Source organism: Bubalus bubalis, chromosome 1, assembly GCF_019923935.1.
Source record: "Bubalus bubalis isolate 160015118507 breed Murrah chromosome 1, NDDB_SH_1, whole genome shotgun sequence".
In the NCBI taxonomy this organism is placed as follows: Eukaryota; Metazoa; Chordata; class Mammalia; order Artiodactyla; family Bovidae; genus Bubalus; species Bubalus bubalis.
Genome location: NC_059157.1, coordinates 37,795,893 through 37,811,237, shown reverse-complemented (window position 1 = coordinate 37,811,237; position 15,345 = coordinate 37,795,893). Strand labels below are relative to the sequence as shown.

General features: G+C 39.8%; 1 long non-coding RNA gene across 1 annotated transcript; it reads left to right on the top strand.

The window, feature by feature from the left end:
* The first annotated feature begins 7,917 nt into the window (after positions 1-7,917).
* Positions 7,918-10,113, top strand: LOC123332666. The gene is made up of 2 exons (XR_006549618.1): positions 7,918-8,191; positions 8,296-10,113. It is a non-coding gene; the product is annotated as an uncharacterized LOC123332666 (long non-coding RNA).
* The last annotated feature ends 5,232 nt before the right edge of the window (positions 10,114-15,345 follow it).

Here is a 15,345-nt window from a genome sequence, read left to right as displayed (position 1 = left end):
AAATAACATTTTTGTTGCAAAGAAATACCTGTTGCAGAAAGTCTCCCACCATCCTTTGAAGATGAGGCTGGCTTAGTTGTTGCTGGAACCTGAGAGGAACTGCAAAAGAAAACAAGCATTTCTGATTTATTTCCACTAGGTGGAGCTAGTGAGTTTAAGAGTCAACCTGCTGTATCTTTTAAAGCAATAATTGAACTAATTATAGAAGGTATTTATATTATGTTACTTTCCCCTTTCACAATCAAAGAAGTAGTAAGATCACTTTTATTCATTGTAGAAGTAAAATAATCACAATTGTAACCTCAGGAAATTTGAAAACCCCTTTAACTTCTTAAGGAGCTAGGGTGATATTATTAGATATTTTTACTGTAATTCATAGAAATGATCTTTTATTAAAAAATGTAGTTTTGGGGTCATTTTTACATGTGTTGTGAGTTTTGATCGTAGCTATTTTCCTCTTTGGGTAAAGTGAAGTTTTCCTTTTCAGATGACTTAAAGAATAGGGGCTGTTTTCAATTTTTTTTTTTTATTGGGCAAGAAAATACCTTGAAAGCCTGTGCTTGTGAGTAAAAATAGACTACCTTTGAGTGCATCGTTTCACTTGAGTTGTCATTAGACATTGTAAACAAGAATAAAAGTTCGAAAAAACAAACAGCACTTCTTTCAATGACTGAAGAGTAATTTCGATTACTGATTCTGTGGGTGTTTGATTGCAGAAAAGGAAGGAAACCAGCAACTTGGTTTGGGTTTCTGTTCTGTGAATATACAACTGGGAGAGACCTTCAGAATTACCTAATCCATGTCCATTGCTTTAGAAATCAAGAAACTGATAATCCAGAGCACATTTAAAAATGCACTTGAGAAAGACGGGAAAGATGCTGAGTACAACTTGACTGGCCTTCAGGCCTTGACGAAACACTTGCTTGTAAACAGTGTTCAAAGGCAAGACCAAGTTATGAGTAAAGAATCAAGGTCTTTGGTCAGTGTATATGGACCGTTATCTGTTGTCTTTAATGAAAGTTGTACAGTTCATGCATGAAATGGCATTGGTGCTGGCATTTACAAAAAACACTGTGTCCCCCAAATTAGCTTGTATAGTAAAAAGGGCAGACCTAGGAGTCATCTAGAACTGAAGAAAGAACGACAGATTCTTCCCTTGCAGACTGTAACCTCACACTCAGCTTCGCTACGTGTGTGTGTGCGTGTTCAGTCGTGTCTGACTCTTCTGTGACCCCGTGGACTGTAGCCCACCAGTCCATTCTTTAGTTAGTCCATGGACTTCTCCAGAAAAATACTGGAGTGGGTTGCCACTTCCTTCTCCAGGGGATCTTCCTGAGCCAGGGATCGAACCTGCATATCCTGTGGCTCTTCCATCGGCAGGCAGATTCTTTATCACTAAGCTACCTGCGAAGCCCCCAGCTTCTCTGTAACAGGAGTTAAAATAGCTACAGCATGGAGGTGCTGCTGCTGCTGCTAAGTCTCTTCATTCGTGTCCGACTCTGTGCGACCCCAGAGACGGCAGACCACCAGGCTCCCCCGTCCCTGGGATTCTCCAGGCAAGAACACTGGAGTGGGTTGCCATTTTCTTCTCCAATGCATGAAAGTGAAACGTGAAAGTGAAGTCGCTCAGTCGTGTCCGACCCTCAGATCCCATGGACTGCAGCCTACCAGGTTCCTCCATCCATAGGATCTTCCAGGCAAGTGTACTGGAGTGGGGTGCCATTGCCTTCTCCGCATGGAGGTGCAGGACAGCCTAAATGTAATAACAGGTAGGCTCTTAATAAAGAGATATCCTGGTACCTCATTAAGAAATAGTTTTTAAAACGCAAAAAATAAGTTGAACGTAAGGGATGAATGAGCAATGTCTGATATCATGGATCTGTCCATTTAGAGGCTGAGCTATGTTCTGACCCTTCTCATGATGGTTCGGATGAATTTCTTGGCCCTAGATTTGCAAGGCTCATTTGATTGCTTACACAGATCCAGCCTGAGTCAAGCTGATGGAAAGCTGCAGATGACAGAAATCGATGATGAGGTGTAGCAAACCACAGGCAACAGAAACACCATGTTTATAACAGTTGCTCTGGGGCTGAAGCTACCTTGATTGGACCCAAAATAATACAACAGCACAGAATTACACCTCGAATTTCCTCTCATCCCACCCCATTACCCTTTTGTTCCCAAGGATTTATGCCAACATTGTTACGTTGTTACTGGGTTCTAGGATGTTGAAAAGTATTTACATAGCTGACTTTTTTTCTTTTCATTTCCCTTATTATCCAGCAGATGTCACTCATTATCTTTCATTAGCCCATGTGTCGTCTCACCTGCATAGGACCAGCTGAAATCACCTTTAGTTATTATGTCAAAGTGACATGTTTGTTGAACTGGAACAATAATCCTTCTCCCCATTAGCCTATCGGGGACTCGAGGCATCACCGCACTCAAGCAGTGATGAACTTTTATTTTCTCATTTAATTAAAAAGAAAATGTCTATAACAGCCTCCAAAATGTGTAACTGGGAAATAAATGAAGGGGAAAAAAAAATAACAGGGAAGACATATAGGGAATTTAAATTTGCCTTTGTGGTAAAATACTTTGTAGGTTCACGAGAGAGGACAAATCCGTCGTTGATGCCAATGTAAGGCTGTGATTTTACTCTAAAGTTTAGAATAAAAAATGCAGTTCATGCAGTTCATAGTGTGTGTCTGTGCAGGTGTGTGAAACAATGTGCTTTTTAATCATTCCTGCTGCAATAACAAATAATCATTACATTCACGCTGGCTTTGGGCTTGGTAACTGGAGCTGATTTTATAAAACTGGAGTAACACAAGCTTAATGTATAAGAGGTAAGTTTCCTTCAGTTTCTCAAAGTAAGGAAGTGCCTCTTAAATACATATTGCAAGCAAGATTCTATGTATCCTGTTTCTCAAACTACCTCTGTGTTTTAAGTCTACTTTTTCCTCTTAATAGGGATTAGTGGGTGAGCCTCCAAGTATGTTCATTAAAGGGAAAGACATTGCCAGTCTTTCTTTGCCAGCAAATGCTGAATTTATTATGGGAGAAGAGATCATCTCTCTGCAAGCCTGTTTTTGATTCTTGTACTTCCAATTGGTCTGTTGGAACAGCTGGACTGGATGCTAAGCTTCAGTGCAGGCGTTTATGTTCTTAGGTGATGGTGCTTCCTGACGGACGGGTTCTGAGGGAGGGTGCTTCTCCGGGTGGGAGGTGGGGGCTCAGCTTAACCTGCTTCTGCTCCTGGTGCAGCTCCTTGTTTGTGGGCCATTTGCAACCAGAGAAACAAAAAAATACCCAATTTCTCTTCATTTTACTTATTTAGAAATTTTTGGCTTCGGATATAATTTATGCAGTTTTTAGATACAAAAAGCCAGTTTGAAAGTGTCTATTAAACAGCAGCTATTCATCAGGAAACACAGAAACAATCAGTGACAAAGAGAAGCCAAACTAATAAAATTCAGGAAAGAAGAAACCAAGTTGGATACTGAACAACTATTCAATAACTTTATGGAAAAATATAGTACAGTTTAGTAATTTGAATATGAAAATAGGCTACTATTCAATTTTGAAAATCTGATATGAAAAGTTTTACAACATAACAGTAGTATCCAGAATAGATAGCAAAGATCTTTTTTATACTAGACATTTCCTCATGGGCCCCAGTGATACCCTAAATGTTACATTACTGATGCATATGTCAGAATTTACGAGAACAGTCCTCTCCTGTCTCCTGGACTCACACTTCATTCAGTTTTTTAAAGATGTAAAACATTTTTAAAATTTTTATTTTTTAAGTTTATTGATTTATTTTTGGCATGCAGCGTTGCATGAGAAAGACTAGGGATCCAACCTGTGCCTGGGCAGTGAAAGCTGGGAGTCCTAACCACTGGACATCCAGGGACCTCCCGCAGCTTAGTAGTGACCAGGTACTCAGTTCTCTAACCTAAGCCATCCATGTGGGAAAGGGAACAAATGATAACAAAGGTAGAAGCAAGAGAATATCATGGAAATGATAAAGAAGGTCCAGGACAAGATGCAAACTGCAGGATGAAGCGGGGGAGGGGGAGACGCGTGCTCCTGGGAGAACCTTGCACTAATGAGCCGCTAGCATCCAAGATACGCTGATGAGCTTTTCTGGCACTTGCTCTGCAGCCGTGTTCCCACGAAAAATCACAACTGCTATCACAGTATCAATGCCCAGCGAAACACACACATTACTTTTTGCATGAACTTGAATATTCAGTGCCAGAGACGGGTACAATGGAGGTGAATAAACTGTCTCCTTCCCAGATTCCCACATCTGCACTTTTAAAGAGACGTCTCAGCTGTAGGAGGCTTTGCTGCTGCTCCTAAGTCGCTTCAGTCGTGTCCAACTCTATGCGACCCCATAGACGGCAGCCCATCAGGCTCCACCGTCCCTGGGATTCTCCAGGCAAGAACATTGGAGTGGGTTGCCATTTGCTTCTCCAATGCATGAAAGTGAAAAGTGAAAGTGAAGTCTCTCAGTCCTGTCCGACTCTTCACAACCCCATGGACTGCAGCCTACCAGGCTCCTCTGTCCATGGGATTTTCCAGGCAAGAGTACTGGAGTGGGGTGCCATTGCCTTCTCCGGGTAGGAGGCTTTAGGTCCCTGTAGTTTATTATTTTTCAGGACCATTTTCAAAATGCAGTAGAGATCTCTTGAATTTGAATTTACACTACAAAGGCTAGTGATATGAAAGTTTTGTTCAAATGAGTCCTCGCTGTGAAATATATTGTATATTGCTGCTGCTGCTAAGTCGCTTCAGTCTTGTCCGACTCTGTGAGACCCCATAGATGGCAGCCCACCAGGCTCTGCCATCCCTGGGATTCTCCAGGCAAGAACACTGGAGTGGGTTGCCATTTCCTTCTCCAATGCATGAAAGTGAAAAGTGAAAGTGAAATTGCTCAATCATTTTCGACTCCTAGTGACCCCATGGACTGCAGCCTTCCAGGCTCCTCTGTCCATGGGATTTTCTAGGCAAGAGTACTGGAGTGGGGTGTCATTGCCTGCTCCATATTGTATATAAATGTGACAATTATCTTTCATTTGAAATACTGTGATGATTGTTGTTTACAGAATTAATTGAAAGTAAAACTTTATATGTTACTATGCTTTCTCCAAATGTCTTGCAAATGCAGTTTCTATTTCAGGTGGCTGAAAATGTAGGACAGATGCTTAAAACAAGAATGGCAGTCAGAACCAGGGGCTTGTCTACATTGGACAGTTTATTAGTATTTCCCTCTACCACCTGTCAATCACTTATAAATTCGGCTTGAAAGTGGAGATAGGTTTCTGGTCAGAAGCCGGACTCTCTACTATCATCCTACTCCAGGCTACCCATCACCTCATTTTGGGATTACGGATTTTCCCCTCTATCTGAAACTAGAGTGTTCCTATGAAACCTTTTTTAAGCCAACAAGGCTTAACATCAAGACTTTAAGTCAAGGCATGAACCAATGGCTTTAGGACATGCTTGCTAACGATGCACAGAATAAATGGAGGTAAAGCAAAGATGCTCACACAGTCAGAGCTTGATGCTGAGATGCTGGGTACGGTTCCAGGAAAGGAGCTGGGAGGGGCTGGCAGGCCTTCCTCTTCACCATGACCGTGTGTGTCTATATCTTATCGTGGTGTCTTCCTTCTGTTAGAGATATTTTGATTTGACAACTAGAAAGACACTTTGATTTCTACTTTTCCATCATAAGACTTAAAATGACACATTTTTGCCTCTCTTACAAGGAGCCATTAAGGTATAGGTGTCTGTATTTTTAGAGTTAACCCAAGCATCACTGTTTGTTTATTGATCATTCTTAAAGTCATAGCCTGGAGAAGGTAATGGCACCCCACTCCAGTACTCTTGCCTGGAAAATCCCATGGTTGGAGGAGCCTGGTAGGCTGCAGTCCATGGGGTCGCTAAGAGTGGGACACGACTGAGCGACTTCACTTTCACCTTTCACTTTCATGCATTGGAGAAGGAAATGGCAACCCACTCCAGTGTTCTTGCCTGGAGAATCCCAGGGACGGGGGAGCCTGGTGGGCTGCCCTCTATGGGGTCGCACAGAGTTGGACACAACTGAAGCGACTTAGCAGCAGCAGCAGCAGCAAAGTCATAGCCATTACAATTTGGGAGTCAAATAAACAAGTAATAGGGAACTACCTATTTCTTCAAGTGCTGGACACTTCTTAAAATGTACCAATGCTATCACTACCACTGTGATTCAAGAAGTATTCAAACATTATCTTCATAGCTGTGGTTAGTCACTCAGTCATGTCCGACTCTTTGCGACCCCACAGAGTGTAGCCCACCAGGCTCCTCTGTCCATGGGGATTCTCCAGGAAAGAATACTGGAGTGGGTTTCCATGCCCTCCAACAAGGGTTTTTCCCAACCCGGGGATTGAACCCAGGTCTGCCGCATTGTAGGCAGATTACTGTCTGAGCCACCAGGGAAGTCCTATCTTCATAGCAGATCTACAAAAAGATTCAAGCATATACATTCAGTAAAAGCAGAAATAAGGGAAAAATCTAAAGCTCTATTCCCAAAGCCTATAAGAGGGAGAAAAGAAATGAAAATGTATTAATCATCTTATTATGTGAGTCATGTAATTCTATACTTGAAATCAGTTATGTATGAACTTCAAAATATGCCTTAATAAAAAAGTCGAAGCAAAATTAGTGAATTTATCTTAGTGGATTTCTCACTCTGTGTTCAGTGTACATTTTAAAGCACTGGCTTTTCTCATTACTGCCTTTTATTCTTGAGAAAAGGGAAGCGATGCAGGACGAGATGGTGAGAATAGTTAAAGGAAACAATAGTTATGAGTCACAGTGTGAATCTGGGTTTCATAGATTCCCATGTTAGCAAAAGTGCTTTGTCGAGGGAGATGAGAGGAAAAAAAAAAAAAAATCCCAGCTGTTTTTAAAAATATTAGAGTAGCCAAGAAGAAAGTTCAGATTTTAAAAAGCAAAATGAACGTCATACCTGCCGCCCCATTTCCTTGAATTATGGCCGTGTGAAATTGATTTCTGTGTAGATTGGGCTCACTGGCAGTTTCCTTTCCTACAAGGCCCTGCAGTTCCTTTTCCTTTTTTTAAAGAGCAAAAGGACCCCTCAGATTTGTTATCAGTCAGAATGTCCATCCTTCTAACACAAACCACAATGATACGGCACTTGCTTTGCTCTACAGAGGTGCGCTTCTGAGATTTCCACTTTCCTTTTTTGCTGGCCTATGCCTGATAAGAGAGGCTGCCCTGCTTACAACAATGAGGCCCCAGTTTACACTGGCAAGTGGCATTTCCTGCTTGGTGTGGAAATGCAGCTGCACTCTTCACGGTTCTCCACCGGGAATCTCTGCAAGTGCGGCCTCATGAACAAGCATTTCTACAGATGATAAAGGGAGAATTTCCTTGCGCTGAAAAATGAAAGTGGGCTTTATCTCCTTGAGAACCTGACCTTGACAAGTAGAAATCTACCTGACAAGTAGATTTGCTTTTTCTGTGGCTAACCTTTCTGCATATGGATCTTGTTAGGGAGAAGCATAGCATTGGAGACATTTATTTTCTAATAAATACGATAGTTGTCATGCTAAAAAGTAGAGTTTTGAAAAATTATCTTTCTCATGTTAGTCATTTTGTAGTGATTATAAAGACGTATGAGCAGGCCTGCCCTTCTTTGTTGGCTAAATCTACCATCAACAAGGAACAGATGGATCCACCATTTTCCTGATAAAGCATCACTGCTGCTGCTGCTGCTGCTAAGTCACTTCAGTCGTGTCCGACTCTGTGTGACCCCATAGATGGCAGCCCCCCAGGCTCCCCCATCCCTGGGATTCTCCAGGCAAGAACACTGGAGTGGTTGCCATTTCCTTCTCCAATGCATGAAAGTGAAAGTGAAGTTATTCAGTCGTGTCTGACTCTTAGCAACCCCATGGACTGCAGCTACCAGGTTCCTCCGTCCATGGGATTTTCCAGGCAAGAGTACTGGAGTGGGGTGCCATTGTCTTCTGCGAAAGTATCACTGCTGTTTCTCATTCTTACGAAGCAACATGGTTGTTTTAAGAGGAAGAGAGAAACGATTCTAGCTTTAGCTGTATGAACGTTCCTGCTTGAAGGCCTGACTACCATTGGCTGGGTCTGGGGCAAAAGTACAAAGGTAGGTCTACACAACTGGCTAACTATCTAGAAATTATAAATCAAATTAATATCATGTTAAATATTTTCTATTATCCTGTCTTAACAAATTTACCTTCATTATAGCTTGGACGTGCAGGTCTGAATGAAACGTCTTGGACCACTGCAAGTTCTGGGGTGGAGACCAATGGCAGCGGCACTAGCTGACCTCTGGCTCACGACCAGGCATTTCTTTCTCCATCCTCAGCTTTTCTCCCACCCGAGAGGCCTCATCTGCACAGGTGCGGATACTCCATCTTCACATTTCAGAGGAGGAAAGTGAAGCAGGGAGAGGTTTTAAGGCACCAAAGTTTGCATAGCTGGTAAATAATGGAGCCATGATGACAAGCCAAGTCTTTGTCCAGTCTTTTAATTTTTACCGTGATCTCATGCTTTCTTCTAAGGAAAAGTGTGTTTCCTGACCCGAGGGAAGAGCTAAGTACATCATATCATAATTATCATAATTGAACAATACAAGGGGAGTCAGGAAAGGTACATCAGAAGTACTGGGTAAGTCTTGATGGAGGATGGATAGACCAAGCTTTCAGACAGAGCAAACTAAATGCAGTGGCTCAGAAGAAGGAGTGGGGAGTGTTGAAAGGCCACCGGGACTTGAGAGAATGGTAGGGAGTAGCAGGACATGGGGGCTGAACTGTGGGAACCCCAAACCAAACTAAGGAGTTGGGGTGTAAGCGATGGAGGAGAGGGTAGATGGACAAACTTAAACCCTGGGGGTATCAGGTGACTTCCCGGCTAATGTGATAGTCTGCTATTGATAATGAAAGGCAAATTTAAAGATCCATAACTCATACTTAGGGGACCCATTTAACTCTAAACGTTGAGGGCAGTGATTGCAGCCCAGAAGTCAACCTTCCGCTAGCAGAAAAACAGAGACTCCAGCCGACGTGGAGGTTGCATCTCCTTTGATCCAGAGGCTATGATGAAAGTGTGGCGTGTTTTCTTTTTTTTTGCTGCCTGAGTATTATATCCTAATACATGCTTTCTTTTCTTTATTGAAATCCCCCAATGCTGATGGGATCCTGAAGGTGAACTTCCATGTTGATTGCTGGTTGGATTTTTACCCTTTCCCATATTGAAATAGATGAAAATAAATTTCATGTAATTCTTACAGTGGACTTCCTCCAAGTAGACAGGAGTGCGTTTCTTGGTGTAACATATTTCTCAATTATTTCTGAGGGTATTTTAAGTGCAAGTTAGTGTCATAAGTATTGTGCAGGGAAAAAAGATATAAAAAGCTGTAAGTTAAGTAACCACTTCATATAATTACACAATTTTTATCATTCAAATGGATTCTGTATAGTCTATTTCATCCTTAACTCAGACTTTTTCTTGTAATAATTCTGTAAAATAATTTCCCAGTCTTTCCAAGTATGTATTTTTTCCCCTATGTCCCATGTCTAATGTAAAGCTAAGTTGTTTATCTAACAATTATGAGTGGATATGATGGATTAGTATAACAGTGTAAGGCTGGTCCAACTAGTCCCTAAGGGTATGTATCATAACATGAACATTTTGGCAGAGTCTATGCGGTGCTACTGTTTTTAAAGACCACGTTTTGACTTTTAGAATACTGTACTCCAGAAATCTTAGTATATCATAGAATGACTTAAAAATTTTCTATATGTGAGAATTCTCACTGAAATCAAAATAATTAAAGATCTAAATTTATGTGCTTCAAATATTAAACATATGTAATGTCAATATGTATGCCCAGTATTCATTTATATGCATGACCATGGTAGAATGGGGTGGAAATATTGGTTTAGCAATTTTGACTGAATTGTTCTAGGCAGCTGGATTGGCCTTCTTTATGAAGTCCACTATTCTTTAACTGAGTTAATTTTGTTGACTAATTATCGTAGTGTCGTGAATAAACTCTTGCAATATATTTTTATACCTTGTGTTGAGGGTGGAGACAATGAAAGCCCTATATTAAAACAGTCCTGATAGGGTGCTACTACACAATTTTCCTTCTGCCAGATGGACTTCTGAGTATCTTCTTATCAGTGCTATAGCTAAGACCCAAATCTGGTGATTATTTGAGGTAATTTCTTAGTAATCCCCTTAGTCATCCTATCCCCTTACGTTTCCAGCAAGACCACTTGCAGGGACTTGTTTGCAGGTATAGTTTACAAGTCTTAGGGATATGTGACTTGGTTAAAACCCAAGAAAGACTTAACCAGTTTACAGTTTAGAAATAGCTGGTGACTGTCTTTTTGAAAGCAGTTAATAAACTATAGTGGAAAAGAATATAAAAATAAATGTATATATATGTGTGTGTGTGTGTGTGTATGTATAACTGAATCACTTTGCTCTGCAGCAGAAATTAATACAACATTGCGCACCAATTAAGTAAAGTAAAAGGTAGAAAAGCAGTTGATCAAGCTGATGGCTTCTTTCTGGTATTGTAGTAATAATGATGATACTACTACTATTACTATTATTTATTGAGGAATTAGGGCTTCCCTGGTTGCTCAGACGGTTAAGAGTCTGCCTGCAATGCAAACCTGGGTTCAATCCCTGAGTTAGGAATATCCCTGGAGAAGGGCATAGCAACCCACTCCAGTATCCTTGCCTGGAGAATCCCATGGACGGAAGAGCCTGGCGGGCTACAGTCCGTGGGGTCACAAACAGTCAGACATGCTGTTGCTGCTGCTGCTAAGTCACTTCAGTTGTGTCCGACTCTGTGCGACCCCATGGACGACAGCCCACCAGGCTCCTTCGCCCATGGGATTTTCCAGGCAAGAGTACTGGAGTGAGGTGCCATTGCCTTCTCCCATCAGACATGACTGAGCCACTAATACATACAACACATTGAGAAATTACTATGTTTTAAGATCCATGAGGAAAATGTGGCTTATAAAGATTAAGTGTCATGTTCAAGGTCACACAGTCAGTAAGTGGCAGGATGAACATTTGAATCTATGAGTGTTTCACCAAACAGCAACTACTCTCAACAATGAAGAGTAAATCCCATGCTTGTGATCTGATGTTTTCTTCCTTGTGTCTGTCTTTTCCTTTAGCTAACATTTATAGAAAAATTTACATGCCAGGTAGGATTTTAACACTTTTCAGTATTTTAACTCCTTAAATCTGCACAACAGTTTATGATCTACTTTTGATTTTACATATGAGGTGCAGACTGGTTAATTAACTTGGCTGATATCCACTTACTGACCAGTAGACTGGTTAATTAACTTGGTTGATATCCATTTAGTGACCATGAAAGATGTCCACGAATGATACTACTTCTGTTGTTTATATGTCCCTATGATGGTGAACTGGTTAGTCATGATTCTAGACATATAATTTCATGTTATTTCTGCAGAGCAAAAATGAGCTTTATCTTCCCCCTGTGGATGTTGTAACATAGAAAACCCAGAGAGCAGATGCAGATTACAGTAAGCTTACATAAAAGGCAATGCCCAACTTACAAAGAATCACTTCTAAATTTTAATTAATTGAATAAGAAAAAATTATATTTTGGTCAAAATCAGGTGAAAAACTGTTATTACTAAGACTTTAAAGGTTAGATTTTATTTTTAAGTTCTTTGCGAAATTCAGCAGTCTTGAGGTTTTGTAATCCTCAAATCGGCTTTAATTAATTTATCAAATCCTTTTAGCAGAATTTGTTTCAGTGTTTTTGTGCAGCTACCAAAAACAGAACCTTATTAGTTTTCTGTAATCTTTAAATTAGGCTTGCTCATATGACCTAATACTCCATATGAATAATCTAAGTTACAGAACTACCAACCAAAAGGGGAAACTTTGATCCTTTATTTTGGTTTCTAGTGTGACCTGTGCCCTCTGAAATATGCTGTATTCATACACATTTTCTCCCACTGGCAAATAAAAACTACTGATGCCATAAATTTATATGAATAACGTAAGAAACAACCACTATGCCAAGATTAAGATTTGATTGCCACTTTACCCAAGGACATACTCAAGAAACATTGATAAAAGCTGATGCTGTTGCTTGAGACAGAGTCCACTTAGGGTTGTTTTAATTTTAATCTTCCAGGTTAATTCACCCAACCATGGGGGTAAGTTTCTTATCACGCTGCGATTATGCTTCATAAAAATGAATAGAGAATGGTAGATTATATTTACAGTCAAACATATTAAATTACCCCTAAAAAATTCTCAAAATAGTTACATAGAAAGACAAGTAAAAGGCAACATACAACTTATTTAGATTTTTATTCTAGCATCTCAAACTCACCAGTCAAAATTTAGTTTAAGCTTTTGAATCAGTTCTAATGAGGTGGATGAAACTGGAGCCTATTATACAGAGTGAAGTAAGCCAGAAAGAAAAACACCAATACAGTATACTAACGCATATATATGGAATTTAGAAAGATGGTAACAATAACCCTGTGTATGAGACAGCAAAAGAGACACTGATGTATAGAACAGTCTTATGGACTCTGTGAGAGAGGGAGAGGGTGGGAAGATTTGGGAGAATGGCATTGAAACATGTAAAATATCATGTATGAAACGAGTTGCCAGTCCAGGTTCGATGCACGATACTGGATGCTTGGGGCTGGTGCACTGGGACGACCCAGAGGGATGGAATGGGGAGGGAGGAGGGAGGAGGGTTCAGGATGGGGAACACATGTATACCTGTGGCAGATTCATTTTGATATTTGGCAAAACTAATACAGTTATGTAAAGTTTAAAAATAAAATAAAATTAAAAAAAAAATAAAAAAAATAAAAGATCGTGTACCTACAGTAAAATAGTACTTTTACATGAGTTGATTAAACTTCAAAGGTTAAATGGTATTTTCCATATAAAGAAAAAAGATATTTCATGTAAATAATATGGTGAAATATTGATTTGATCATATTGAAATATTATGGCTCATTCAAGAGTTATTTGTGCATATATTTGAAATAATAGGCTATGGTTTCTAGACTGAAAATCATGGAGTGATGACTAGAAGTGGACCTCTTGGGAGAACAGGAAAGTACTGAAGAACTGATAGTTGTGTGAGGTTTAAGAGCATCTTTAGAGAAAGCAAAGGGGCCTAAGAATTAGGAAAGAAAATTATTTTAAAAGAGTGCAATTTCAGAGTATGCCATTGGGCTGATACTTAGCACTTTGCGATATCCTGTTCTCCAGTTTCTCTCAATCTAAGGGCTTTAATATGCAATGTTTGACTAAATCACTGATCAATAATAACTATTGATTATTTTCACTGAATTTTTTGTTATTTGTAGTCTGAATGCCATTATGCCAGTGAGAGGGCAACTGAATAAAATAAAAATCTAGGAGGTGTTTTTATTTCCTTCTATTATTTTTGATACTCAAACAATCATCTCAGGTAGGATCTATCATTTTCTTCATTTTCTTCTTAGCATTTAGTAGTGTAAATCCTTATCTGTCTTGAGGAATTCACCTTCTGGACTTGGCTGAGCCATAATCTTACATTTGTCCTCAGCTATGTGCTTAATCTTCCTGCTGTTGTACACATCTATTATGACCTGAATTAACTGAGAACAATCTGTGAAATTCAAATAGTTTTTCCATTTACCTGTCACATTTCTACCTCATCAGAATAATTAGTTATTACCTAGATGATTACATTTTTAGAGCTTTCAAACCCTCTTAATCCATCTTTCTTAAAAGAGACCCAGAACAAAGAATCAAATTCTTCCCTTTGTATTTGAGGCTTGTCCCAAAGAATTACACAAAGGCAGCTTTCTCCATTCCTCTCAAACCACTTACCTATTTTGTTTCCCATGATAATTTTCCCATTGCCAATACATTTCTCCCTGATGGTTGGGATGAATTCTGTTGTGACAGTCTCCCTCCATGCTTCTTCTGACTTCAGATCAATGAAGGTGCAGCAAGGCCAGAGCTTGACAGGTGTTCCACTTTGAACAATGAGTCATTGTCAGCTCTCTGAAGGGATGTACTTTCCCGTCACTGCTGTGTATTAATTCCATGTCAGCTTTACTGTCTGTCTCCCTTCTTTAGCTTTACCCAAATGTACTTTGGTAATTTCCCTTCTCCCAAAAGTTTATCACTTTCTAATTGGCATCCTCTCTCACTCAACACAGTATATCTTCAAAAAAAATTCTGTACACTTAAAACCATGAGAAATTCTTTAAATTTAATATTGAGTTGACCAACAAGTTCATTTGAGTTTTTTGTAACATCTGACAGGAAAAGCCAAATGAGCTTTTTGGCCTACCCAATATTTAGTTCCAATAAAGTCATATCAAGATAGTGAGGATCTGCTTCTATATTGTGGGTGACATTTTAAAAAAATGATACAATCTTACTGGAGATCTGTCTATATATCTGTCTCAGTATCTGTATCTTATCTGTACATCACATTTACTAAAATGGTTAATATACTTCACTTCCAGAATTTATCCAAAGCAAATTATGAGAGAAGCAGACACAGATATTTGTAAAACTATTTTTCTCTTTAGTGTCATTTATAATTTTGTTTATTTAACTTATATGCAGAGTTTGTTTATTTAACTTATATGCAGAGTACATCATGAGAAACACTGGACTGGAAGAAACACAAACTGGAATCAAGATTGCTGGGAGAAATATCAATAACCTCAGATATGCAGATGACACCACCCTTATGGCAGAAAGTGAAGAGGAACTCAAAAGCCTCTTGATGAAAGTGAAAGTGGAGAGTGAAAAAGTTGGCTTAAAGCTCAACATTCAGAAAATGAAGATCATGGCATCTGGTCCCACCACTTCATGGGAAATAGATGGGGAAACAGTGTCAGACTTTATTTTTTCTGGGCTCCAAAATCACTGCAGATGGTGACTGCAGCCATGAAATTAAAAGACGCTTACTCCTTGGAAGGAAAGTTATGACCAACCTAGATAGCATATTGAAAAGCAGAGACATTACTTTGCCAACAAAGGTTCGTCTACTCAAGGCTATGGTCTTCCCTGTGGTCATGTATGGATGTGAGAGTTGGACTGTGAAGAAGGCTGATCGCTGAAGAATTGATGCTTTTGAACTGTGGTGTTGGAGAAGACTCTTGAGAGTCCCTTGGACTGCAAGGAGATCCAACCAGTCCATTCTGAAGGAGATCAGCCCTGGGATTTCTTTGGAGGGAATGATGCTAAAGCTGA